This window comes from Scyliorhinus torazame, chromosome 10 (assembly GCF_047496885.1).
Source record: "Scyliorhinus torazame isolate Kashiwa2021f chromosome 10, sScyTor2.1, whole genome shotgun sequence".
Classification (NCBI taxonomy): Eukaryota; Metazoa; Chordata; class Chondrichthyes; order Carcharhiniformes; family Scyliorhinidae; genus Scyliorhinus; species Scyliorhinus torazame.
In genome coordinates this window covers 19,536,005-19,548,662 of record NC_092716.1, presented here as the reverse complement: position 1 = coordinate 19,548,662, position 12,658 = coordinate 19,536,005, and the positions used below count along the sequence as shown (strand labels likewise).

The 12,658-nt window shown below is 42.6% G+C and overlaps 1 protein-coding gene across 3 annotated transcripts in view; it reads right to left on the bottom strand.

The window, feature by feature from the left end:
• The window catches only part of mafa (MAF bZIP transcription factor a), a 410,075-nt gene that overhangs the window by 338,597 nt on the left and 58,820 nt on the right, over positions 1 to 12,658 (bottom strand). The window contains exons 2-3 of one of the 3 annotated variants that reach the window (XR_011949404.1): positions 5,829 to 5,893; positions 4,363 to 5,523 (exon numbers count right to left, since the gene is read on the bottom strand). The exons of 1 other annotated variant lie outside the window; for it this stretch is intronic. The gene's annotated coding sequence lies outside the window, so the exon portion shown is untranslated. Of the gene's footprint in view, positions 1 to 4,362; positions 5,524 to 5,828; positions 5,894 to 12,658 lie in introns of those variants that run through there. One more of the 3 variants, XR_011949403.1, reaches the window with a different exon arrangement.

Here is a 12,658-nt window from a genome sequence, read left to right as displayed (position 1 = left end):
CCGCAAGATGCGTATGAATCTCTGCAAGCTAAAGAATGTTCATTTGGTGATTTCAAAGTGGTAACTGCTCTCAGTAGAGAAGTTAAACCTGATGTCTTTCTGTAAAAAGGGTTCTTTTTTGTCTTATGGATGTTGCAAGGAAAGTTACTTATAGAGTACTGTATTATTTGGGGGATTTATTGGTGTTGATAGTTGTTAAAATGTTTACTGTGGGTTTATACAGTGTTAACTGGTTTCATAAATAAACATTGTTTTAATTTAAAAGTACTCTAAATCTCTGTTGCATCACACCCGCAAAGTAGGCCCGTGTGCTCCCCATAACCACAATCTATTAAAAGTTGTGGGTCAGGTAAACTCGATGATACACTTTGGGGTTCTCTAACCCCTGGCCCATAACAGTGCAAAATCTGTACGTTCTCCCAAGTCTGTGTGGGTTTCCTTGGGTGCTCTGGTTTCCTCCCGAAAGACGTGCTTGTTAGGTGAATTGGATATTCTGAATTCTCCCTCAGTGTACCCGAACAGGCGCCAAAGTGTGGCGACTAGGGGATTTTCACAGTAATTTCATTGCAGTGCTAATGTAAGCCTATTTGTGACAATAATAAATATTATTATTATCATTGGACAAACAGTGAAGCTCTTGCTCCATATTTCTCTAAACTATCAGGTTAGATTATGTCCTCCATGTCCCATATCAGATCTTGACCGCACAAACTTCCAACTCAAGGCAAGAACACTACCAAATGAGCCACTCGCAATGCATGCATGAATTCACAATGTATATATTTTGCAACATTTAATTTTTTCCTCATCTTTGCTTTTCATAAAGCAGTTCTTCGATCTACAGGCGGTCTGATCCCATGCCAGCTTGTGTCTAGACTTAATTTGGTAGTAACTACGACTTTGATTCTATCTATCTTCTCTCAGAGAAAATGCTTCGGCTTTCACTTGGGATGTTACTCTGTGTGGAGTTATGAACACGGCCCATGTCCTAATGTTCCAGGGCAAAGTGCTCACTGTCAAATGAGTCATGATACCAAATTAATATTTTGCTAAATGTCAGATGGCCACAGAGAGCAGACAATTCAAAGAACCAGAAATCAGTTTGTGCACGTCACGCCGAGGGAAGTTGCTCAGCCTGCAACTTTCCCCCGAACATACGAGAGAGGAAGAATGTCGGAGCCACTACTAATACTGGATTTGAAGCGATATTTAATTGATCTGATACCCAGTACTCCTGGAGGGAAAGGCTTGGTAGTGATCAAAGCTCATTTTAAAGAAAATATTTTCATGTGGTAGATAAAACAAATTTGGAGGTATCCCCTTAGGTACACCTCAGTCACGAGATCTAACTTTCTGAAGATTCTACAATTCACTGTAAAAGAGCATTTATATCAAATATCAAGGCAGATTTCAATCAGTGTTGAGCACCAAGATTATGTCTGATTGCTGCTTTTTTTTAAATGAAGTTAGAATACCCAATTATTTTTTTCCAGTTAAGGGGCAATTTAGCGTGGTCAATCCACCTACCCTGCACATCTTTGGGTTGTAGGGGTGAAACCCACGCAAACACGGGGAGAATGTGCAAACTCCACATGGACAGTGACCCGGGGCCAGGATCGAACACGGGTCCTCGGTGCCATGAGGCAGCAATGCTAACCACTGCACTACGGTGCCGCCCCCTGATGGCACTGGGATATTATGCCCTAAAAGATTACAACAGGAAGGATCGGCTCTCCCCTTCATCAATTTAAGATAATTTATTGGTGTTTCCTTACCAGAACAATGATCATAACATATGCATTATTATGTCTTCAGAAGAAATGTTCATTCGGATGGACATGTGGACATTTAAACATTGGGTTGGGTAGTCCTTTCCATGTTAAAAGCATGATTACTGATCTTATTATAGTTTCCAACACAGCAAACCCTACTTACCCATCATCTTTTTTCGTGTTACCACACATTTGCTCCCAGTACCTAAAGTCTAAAATTCTCATCCACATGCTGAAGTTCCTTTATGACCTTTTCCCTCATGATCTCTATAACGTCCTCCATCCCGACAATCCTGTGGGACCACGTTTTCTCTGACCCTCAGTCTATCATTTGATGAAGAGAAGGGAGGTACTCGCTGATGTCCTGGCTATCCGTTATCCCTCAACAAACATCATTAAAACTGTAAATGCCCTTTTTTCCTTCACCCATCACTGCCAGCTGTGCCTTGAGCCAGCTAGACTGCAGATTCTAGAAAGCACTCCTTAAAACCCTCTTCGCTGCTCATGCCCCCTTTAACATAAATCTTAAGACCAACACCTTGGACCGAACTGCTCCTGCGAATCAAGATCAATTTTTTTTCACACCTCTGTGAAGTATTTTGGGATGACTATGTTAAAGTCACTGTATAAGTGTTAGTTGTTGATATTGTTAATTCACGCCATCCCCAGTCCCAGTCAGCACATCAGTATGACAACATACCTGAAGTGTTTATGCTGTGAGATATGCAAGAATAATGTTGCACACAAAAACTTAAGCCTGGATGTTTCTCTTGCTGATAGTTGCAGATGAACACTCAATACATTTGGAAGACACTCTTTCGTCGAATGTGGGTTTGCATCTATTTATGTTAACTGGGTTAAGAGTTCAGCCGAAATTACAGGCAAAGACAGGCATTCACAAATACCATCAAAATGAATTTTTCAGTTTAGTATCTTAATATGGACTTATTAATCTATTTGGGTCAATGGTCTATCTAAAAATTAGCTGCATTTCATAGAATTTTCAGCGTAGATATTCCTGTCACGTTCAATACCAGCATGTAATATTATGAGTTGACAATCAATACTTTTAAATATTTGACACAAGTAAGTTAAGATGGCTGCTGCAAATCCTATGGTTTTTGGTATTTGGGCTACAGACAATATCATGTCTCCAGTGAACACTTAATTAAATATGGACATAGGTGAGAATAATTCACAGCCATTTGGGGAATTCACACATCCGATTGTTTAAGGATGGGCTAACACCTAAAGACTATGGAGTTTCCAAATTCTTCATGTTTCCCACTGAACAAAGGGGAAGATTGAAACTCTATGGCCTTTATCAACTTCCCCTTTTGTCACAATTACCTCCCAATCGAAACTAGCCTGGGTAGACCTCTTTACTGTTACCTTGTGGTGCCCTATTATGTATTTTCTTTTATTTCCTTTTCTTTTCATGTACTTAATGATCTGTTGAGCTGCTCGCAGAAAGATATATTTCACTGTGCCTCAGTACACGTGACAATAAACAAATCCAATCCAATCCAATCCAAGTGTTAACCCAGCGGTTATGTGACCAATTGTTACAGTGCAGAAGGAGGCTACTTGCCCCATCGTGTCTGCATAAGCTCTCCAAATGAGCAACGTGACTTGGCGCCATTACACTGGCTTTTCTCTGTACCTCTGCACAAGTAACCATCCAATGTCCTCTTGAATGCGTCAATTGAATCTGACTCCACCAGACAGTGCATCCCAGATCACAACCACTCATTGTGTGAAAAGGTTTTTCCTCACATCATGGGCAGGATTATTCCCCCCCCCCCCCTCCCCCACTCCCTCACGGTGTGTTTCCCAGCAACAGAGGCAGCCTGCCATTGGCCGGCAGTGTGATCTTCTGGTCTTTCTGATGTCAATGAGGTTTCCCATTATATGTATCCTGCTGGGAAATCCATGTCAGGGGTTCGCTGTCAGTGGAACCAGAAGATCCCACCGGCAGGAACATTTGCTTCTTTTGTAAACCACTTTAAACTTGTTCCCTCTTGTTCTTGATCCTTTTACAGGTGGGAACATTTTCTCTCTTTCCACTCTGTCCTGCTCCCTGCTGATTTAAAAAATAACTATCAAATCTCTTCTTAGCCTTCTTCTCTCCAAGGAGAACAGTCCCAACCTCTCCAATCTACCCTTATAACTGAAGTTTCTCATCCCTGGAAACATTCTTGTGAATCTCTCCCGCGCTACCTCCAATGCGCTCACATTCTTCCGATGTGACCATCAGTCTTTAGCCACTCTCCGAACCAGAAATTAGCTGCCAGTCATCAAGCAGCCATAGTAATTAACCTGCTTCAGTTTCAAAGTTCACCTAAGAACCAACCTCCTAGATGTTCGACTGCAAGGAACCTGCAAACTTCTATAAAATCTTCACTTTACAAAATCCTCACATCAGCTTTAAATCAAGAAACCATCAGTCCGACATGTGGGAGACAGGAAATCTTGAATCAAAGATTGAATTACTTGTAATCTATAAAAGTGCGCTATTTGTATTTGCATCCAATCTTTGTGTATGTATGTGATTGTGTGTGTGTTTGTGCTCGCGGATGGGACCAAGTGTATAATGTTGCATTAATTTACGGTAAGTGTCTGAGAATACATAACTTACTTTATTTTTAAATACAAGAACGCTTGCTGCTGAATTATTTAATTGGAACACATGCCATTTTCCAGACTAAACATTCTGATTATACGGCAGGCCATTCAGTGCTGACGTGGATGCTCCACACAAGCTTCCTCCAACCCTATTTCATCTTATCCTATGAGCATCTGCTTTTATTTATTTCTCCATATTATACACATATATATATATATATATAGGGCAGGATTCTCTGGTTCCCTCAGATGCGTGTTTCTCTGCAGCGTGCCATTCGCAGATTCCCTGTTTCCAGCATTTGTCAATGGGATTCCCCACTGAAGCCACTCCTTGCCATCAGGAACCCGCAGGGGTGCACTGCCAGCGGTAAAAGGGAATCTCACCAGCCGTTATGTTATACATGTCTGGATGTTTCTTTGTGTTTATATAACATATTGACAAAGTGCTTGAAAAAAACAGTATAATGACTCTATAACAACCCATACACAGGCTCTACTATAGTCATTGCCTAGCAATATTATAGTTGTGTTCTTGTGAGGTGGCACAGCTTAGATGGTGAAACCTCACAGCAAATAGAAATGGTGATTGATAGGTATTTAAAAATTGACAGTTGTGATAGAGGATATGAACAAAACAGCTACAGCAAAGTACTTTTGAAACTGTCATAAACTCAAGAGGTTCAGATGATTGTGCAAAAGAATGCTTCAACTTTGACCTTGTGTGCTAAGATGCCGTTTGAACCGTTTGAGAGCTTTGCAGCCTTGTAACCTATTCTTAATTATTCTTTGTTCTCTGTTCGGATTGTGGCTGGACTGGTTGTTGATTTAGTCACCCGCGGCAGCCATTGAAGTTGTTAATGACCTGTGTAATAACCACTACTTTCCTTAAGTAAATCATTTCATACATTTTTTTCTCTTTCCTCCCTTCTTGTGTTCCACGTGCTCCGTGCAATCTGTTCGCTCAATAGGAACTGTCTACTTTCTGATTAATGCCTTGGCCCCTTGAGGGCATGGCTGAAATTGAGAACTTGCCAGATGGGGAATTGGTGGGTGTAAACTTGAATCCGATCACTCTGTGGCAGAGTGTGCTGTTATTTCGACACACATCAAATCTGTGGTCCTGTTTCTAAAACCAAAAGAAAAAAAAAAGTCACGTTGATGGCAGTGGGAGACTTGTGCTTCCCGCTCACTCAAAAGAAGGCGAGCTTAATGACATAAATGTAAACTAGTACGCTGGTGAACTTCAGGATGTGGGCTTTCCTTGAGGATTTATGTATGCCAGATTATCTGTTTTGCCATAGATAAAGTAGAAGGACTAAACTCGTACTGGCAACCCAAGACCCAGAGTTAGTCACACCTTCTGATTCATCATCGAAGAATTTTGAAGAGCAATGATACATGAGAGAACATGTATAAAAATCCGTAGGTTACCTGTACTTGCTGCTGATTGGGATGTGCCTGGGAAGCCAGTCCCAGGTAATGATCGTCAAAGCTCCCTGTGGACGCACAAAACAGGGAGTATTAGCAGCGAAACTGCTTATGTCACACATACCTGTGCTAGGGTTGCCAACTCTGGTTGAACCTATTCCCGGAGTCTTCAAGACATGACCTCCCATCTCCAAGAGCCCTCCCCAGTACAGCAGCCTTTTCCTCCATTTCCAGTACTTTTTACATTCAAACAACTGAGGGGTTCAAGGTGCCCATGATCTTTCTCATGGGTTGCTTGCAGCAAAGACCAGGAGTTTAACATTAAAGTCCTGGAGGGTTGGCAACCCTAAGCTGTGTGCGCTATAGCAAAGTGGGGATTTTAAAGTCTTAACTGCAGATTTTTAAATCTGGCCATGTGTACTTTGTACAAAATCTTTTTCTCCTCCCAATTATTTCAGCTTTCTACTTTCTTTCGCCCTGGGTTCCCTGTCTCCCGGTACGCTACAATTTTTAGATAGTAGGTGTACATTGGTGGTTTCAATTCATGTCTATTTCTCGATTCTGAGGGGACGGCACGGTAGCACAATGGTTAGCATTGTTGCTTCATAGCACCAGGGGTCCTAGGTTCGATTCCTGCTTGGGTCACGGTCTGTGCGGAGTCTGCGCGTTCTCCCCGTGTCTGCGTGGGTTTCCTCTGGGTGCTCCAGTTTCCTCCCACAATCCAAAGACGTGCTGTAGGTGAATTGGGCATTCTGAATTCTCCCTCTGTGTACCTGAACAGGTGCCGGAATGTGATGACGCGGGGATTTCCACTGTAACCTCATTGCTAATGTAAGACTACCTGTGACACTAATAAAGATTATTATTATTATTACTTGACACGGTGAAGCTCAGAGCCTGTTTCTCCTGCCTAAAGAGTCTAGAATGAGGAGAATAGACTCAGGATAGGAGATCAAACCACGAAGACTGAGATGAGGAGGTATTTCCCTCTCAGAGAATTGTGACTCTTCAGAATTCACCACCCCAGAGAACTGTCGATGCCCAGCCATTGAGAATAATCAAGGCTGAGAACTGGGTTCCGGGAGGGTGTGTGGGGGGGGGGGGAATCAAGAGATATGGGGATCAAGGTCTGCGGTAAACCATGATCTACTGAATGGTGAAGCAGGCCTGAGGGGCTATATAGCCTGCTCCTGATCCCGTTATGTTTTTATTGCCATAGAGTGGTGGAATGTTTTAAAGTTCATTCATGGGGTGTGGGCATCGCTGGCAAGGCCCATCCCTAATTGCCTTTGAGAAGGTGGTGGTGAAGTCATTCCAGTGATTACTCTGCCCTGTCTCATTCATGTTGCTACGGTTGAGGTGGGATTGAGCAATTACGCCAGGCACTTCCAATTGGAGAGGAGATTAGACCAAGAAAGCAGCTTATTGGGGGTTTTCCTTTGAGACACCATCTGCCACCGATTTGAAGTCTGGCCTTGATATAATCATAGCCAGCCTCTTGGTTAGAAATGATCTTTATATTTGAAATGTGGGCTGCATTAGAGGGAACACCAAAAATTGGTTTACGACAAAACAATGCTGTTTCAATGTTGATTGACGGCTATCAGGAGGGAGAGAGCTATCAACCATAATCCCTGGTCTTGATCTGTACCTGGTGACCTCCCTGTTAGAAATTTGGGAATATTGGTTGAGGTTTGGATGTGATGGCTTCCATGGTTCAAGGTCTTTCCAACACTTGCTATCAACATTCAGATATTAAGAATGGCCAGCTAAAGCTTAGACCGCATCCACCAGCCACCACTTCATCATAGAAAGGCAAATGGAAGAAAACTGGAATCTCCTCCACTCAAAAAAAACTCCAAACTTTTATTTCAAAAGACCTAAAATGGAGTTTGGCGTGCCGCACACAGTGACAACTTGCACTTATTGTGTCCTATTAAGGTGGTAAACCTCCCCAAACGCTTCACAGGTGTGTGAAACGCTTACACTGGAGCTGATACCTCAGTGAATAAACCTATATTTAGGTTAAAATGTTGTCTGCATGGTGCTGAGTTATATATAAAGAAGACCACCCATGCCACAACAAATAAACCTTTGTCAGCACATGGGACTGAACACCATCAATTGTTTGACTCGGCGACTCTTGCCTGACATTCGATGGAATGCTTTGTCCAGTTGCATCATGTTAACACAGAACTAAGTTCTGACTTTTAGGAACCTTAGTCTTGAAAGCTGCTTTTACTTATTCCTTTTCGACTACTGTTCTCTCAAAATTCCCATCAGTGTTGCTACCGATTTTTCGGGATTCGAACAATGTACTAGAATGAGAAGAGAAAAATGGGATTTTTGCTTGAAGAGTGTGACAAGAGATTTGACCTTCCAAGATTAAAGCAGGCAAATTGTAGTCTATATAACCAGTTGTTTTGCTTTTTAATTTAAATCATCCCTGCTTTTTTGTGTTCCTCATGTCTAATCTATTTTTTCCTTTGGTATTGGAGGTGTGAGAGATAAAAACAAATTGAATACAAAGTGAAATGATGGTGATGTCTGATTGCAGCTCAAGTGTAGGCTCCAATTTTTAAGCACAAGACCAGGTATAAATATAACTGTATTGAAGAATCACATCACATGGTTCAGATCAGATAATAGGAATACTGGTATTTGAAATGTTTTTGAGAAACTGCAAATCCATTTGACTTTTGGTACTTTGCTATCATGAATACTAACTTGCTTTGCGCAAGTCACTGGAGGCCTTAAAAGGGCACATTTTGATTGGCCAACGAACACTTGGTCATCTTGTTTCATTTGGCCAGTCATACATAAAAGGAAAAAAATATTATTGGGTCTGGACTGAGGGTCCACAGGAAGTTGACCCAACATACACCGACCTAAAATAGAAAATGCAGGGGCGGCACGGTGGGGGAGTGGTTAGCACAGCAGCCCCACGCATCGAGGATCAGGGTTTGATCCTGGCTCTGGGTCACTGTCCGTGTGGAGTTTGCACATTCTCCCCGTGGCTGCGTGGGCCTTACACCCACAACCCAAAAGATGTGCAGGGTAGATGGATTGGCCACACTAAATTGCCCATTAATTGGAAAAAAAAATTGAAAATGCAATGAAATGGATTGGATTTTTTAAGGATAAGGTGCAGTCAGCGTCTATCAAATTTTTACGCAGGAACATTAACTGAAAATACCTTTGGAAAAGCGTGCAGTGAAATGGACTAAGTGGCTTTTTTCACATGAAGTTGGTATGGCGAAATGGACTGAGAAATAACACTTTGCTAATCTCAAACAGCTGATTGTTTTTGGTCTTTGTCACATGCGCAATACCCCTGTCATTAATTCTATCCCCCTCTGCCTCACATTGAAGTGAGACTGTTGGTAACCTTAAAGTCCCATCTGACCATTAGCTGAGCTTGCAGCTACAGTTTGGTTCCAATAAAATGGGTGACCACTACTTCTTCCATTACGTTGTCCATCTCCACTCCTGCCTCAGGCACTGGCATCCTTAGCCTTGCCTTTTATCTCTTCCAGGCTTAAATATTCCAATGATCTCCTGGTTTTCCTCAGAGAAGAGAAAATCGAAAGGAGATTTGGCAGATGGATTTAAAATCATCATGGGTCTGTACCGTAGATAGAGAAGACTGTTCCCCTTGGTGGAAGGATCAAGAACAAGAGGGCACAGATTTAAGGTAATTAGCAAAAGAAGTAATGGCAACAGGAGGGAAACAATTATCACACCGTGGGTAGTTAAGATCTACAATTCGCTGCCTGAGGGTTTGGTGGAGGCGGGTTCAGTTGAGATGTTCAAGGTTGTTTTCTGAAAAGGATGGGTGTGTAGGGTTTTGGGAAGTTGGTGAGGAGATCATACCAGGTGCAATGCTCATTTGTAATAATAATCTTTATTAGTGTCACAAATAGGCTTACATTAACACTGCAATGAAGTGCAGTGAAAAGCCCCACATTCCGGCACCTGTTCGGGTACACAGAGGGAGAATTCAGGATGTCCAATTCACTTAACAGCACGTCTTTCGGGACTGTGGGAGAAAACCAGAGCACCTGGAGGAAACCCACGCAGACATGGGGAGAACGTGCAGACTCCACACAGACAGTGACCCAAACCTAGAATCGAATCCGGGACCCTGTAGCTGTGAAGCAACAGTGCTACCCACTGTGCTACCGTGCTGCCCATGAAGACCCAGTACAAACATGACAGGCCAAATTGCCTCCTTCGGTGCTGTAACAGTGCTGTTGTTCTGTGATCTGTTGGCTGTCCTATCATCTTCCATCCTCCAAAAACTTCAGTTCTTCCAGAATTCTGCAACCTGCATCCTAACTTATACCATTCTGTTCAAAATCACTGCTGTCCTTGGTGACCCGCATTGTCGGCCCGTCCTCGGTGCCTTCAATTTAGAATTCCCTGCTGTGTGGTCAAACCTCTTGATGGCCTCAACCCTCTGTGTCTCTGCAACATCTTCCGAGGGCTTTGCGCTCCTCCAGCTCTGACCTCTGCATCGCTTACTCCTCCAAATCAGCCCCACTTTCAGCTGTTTAACCTCTGAACTCTGGAATTCCCGCCTTAAACCTCACCCTTCCATCACCTCAGTCTTCTTCAAGGCCTTTCAGAAAACCTACCTCTTTGGCCAAGTTTTTAGCCAGCTGTCCTAAAATTTCCTTGTTTGGGACAGTCTGTTTATGTTTCCATAAGACAACGCGGGCTATATTTTTGCATTAAAGACTCTAAGCAAGATGTGCTTATTATTTTGATGAAATGAACTGATTACCTATGAAAAGCTGACTTCCGAAATAGGAGAAATTGGGGAAGAAATTGGACTTGGCTGAGCATGTTAAATGTACAACAGTGCAATGACCACCTGTTAAAAGTCCTGTTTGATATTTAGCTCAGTTAAAGTCAACGTAACTTATCCAGATGGAGAGTATGAAATAACTTTGCATTTATATATCACCATGTGATGTTCGGTGACAATTTATATTTAATAAAGTACATTTGAAGTATAGTCACTGTTGTGATGTTGGGAACCCAACAGTCAATTTGCACAGGATAAGGTCCCACAAAAAGAAATATGAGAATGACAGGTCAACTGTTTTTATAGAGTTTGTTGATGGACATAGCTAAGGGGAGAGCTCCCCTGATCTTCTTTGTATAGTGACATGGGATCTCTTACATTCACCAGAGAGAGCACAGCCTCGATTCAATGCCTCATCTGAAAGACAGCTCTGACAGAGCTGCATTCCACTGGAGGGCTAGCCTAGATATGGTGCCCAAGTCTCTGGAGTAGGACTTGAACCCACAACCTCTGACTCAAAGACAAGAGGGTTACCGACTCAGCCACGATACCACCTGTTCTTCCAGTCCCCCCGTACAGCGATCAAACGCAAAACTGCACTAACTTAACTCAGGCTACATTCTAATGTCTGGTGGTTCTTCCTGGATCACAGAGAGCTCTCATTGTCTCATTATAATTGCTGCTGGACCGCATTTTCAGGTGGTTTAGCTGACCACATGTTGCACACTTCCTGCAGCTACACCCACTTAGCCTGATGTTGAAGCCACTGTCAGCCAGTTGTGGCTACTTCACTTTGACTGATGGAATAGGTAAAGGAAGTGACTTCGAGAAATCATTCACAGTACCCGGATATCGCCTTGAGACTGCTAATGGACCGCCTGGCTGAACAGGAAAGGTACCTAAATCCTTTAAGAGGTATAGCCCTGGGGAGGAGGTGTGAGTAGCATTGATTCTGCTTTAATTCTGCAAGTAATCTAAATGCAGGTCAAGTGCTACATAACGACACTATTACATAAAATACCCGGTGATCTTTGGCAATTCTGAAGGACCATATCTAATGTAGATAACTGACTAATGGCATTCTGTAGTTAGAAGTAGATTTTTGAATTCCAGCACCATGAATGAATTGATGAATTGTGGAAATGAAGACACCCTCAGCTACAAGGTACGAAATGCCAAACATAACTTGGCAGCTGAAATGCTTGGAGAGAAGACGGGATATATGGTTCTTCAGCATTAATCAATTATAACGTATTAGGCCTGATTTTAACATGGGCGATGGTGGGGAGGGGTCAGTGGGCACGGATTAGGCAGTGGGGGCTGAGGTGGTCATTCAAAGCCGCAAAACGGGGTCACGGCGCGAATGGAAAAGCAAACAGATGCTAGCCTTAATACAGGTACAGGGGATGCTGGAAAAACTCAGCAGGTCTGGCAGCATCTGTAAGGAGAGGAAACCTTACGTTAACCAGAGTTAACGTTTCGAGTCCTGTTGGCTCTTCGTCAGAACTAAGCAGACTCGAAATGTTAACTCCGTTTTCTCTCCTTACAGATGTTGCCAGTCCTGCTGATATTTCCAGCATTCCCTGTTCTTCTTTCAGATTCCAACATCCGCAGTATTTTGCCTATTTTTACTAAGGTGTACAATTGGGCCAACCAGAGTTAAACTTGGAAGCACAACTTTAACCTTGTACAAGGCCGTAATTGAGTTGAACCAGTGCCCATTTCTAATGCTTTTATATGATTGTGAATATCAAGGTCCTGGAAAAGGTCCAGGGCAATTACCATACCTAGTATAACAGCCCTTAGTTATCAAGATATGCTTAGGGAACTGGAGATTTTTAACATCACTTTTTTAGGAGAATAATGATTGCAATTTTCAAAAAGATTTGAAGTGATGTTCCTGGGGACATGAAGAAAAGTTAGAAAAACATAGACTGAGGTTAGATGTCAGGAAGCGCTTTTTTTCACGGAGGATTGTTGATCCGTGGAATAGGTTGCCAGTATATGCAATGAGTGTGGATTC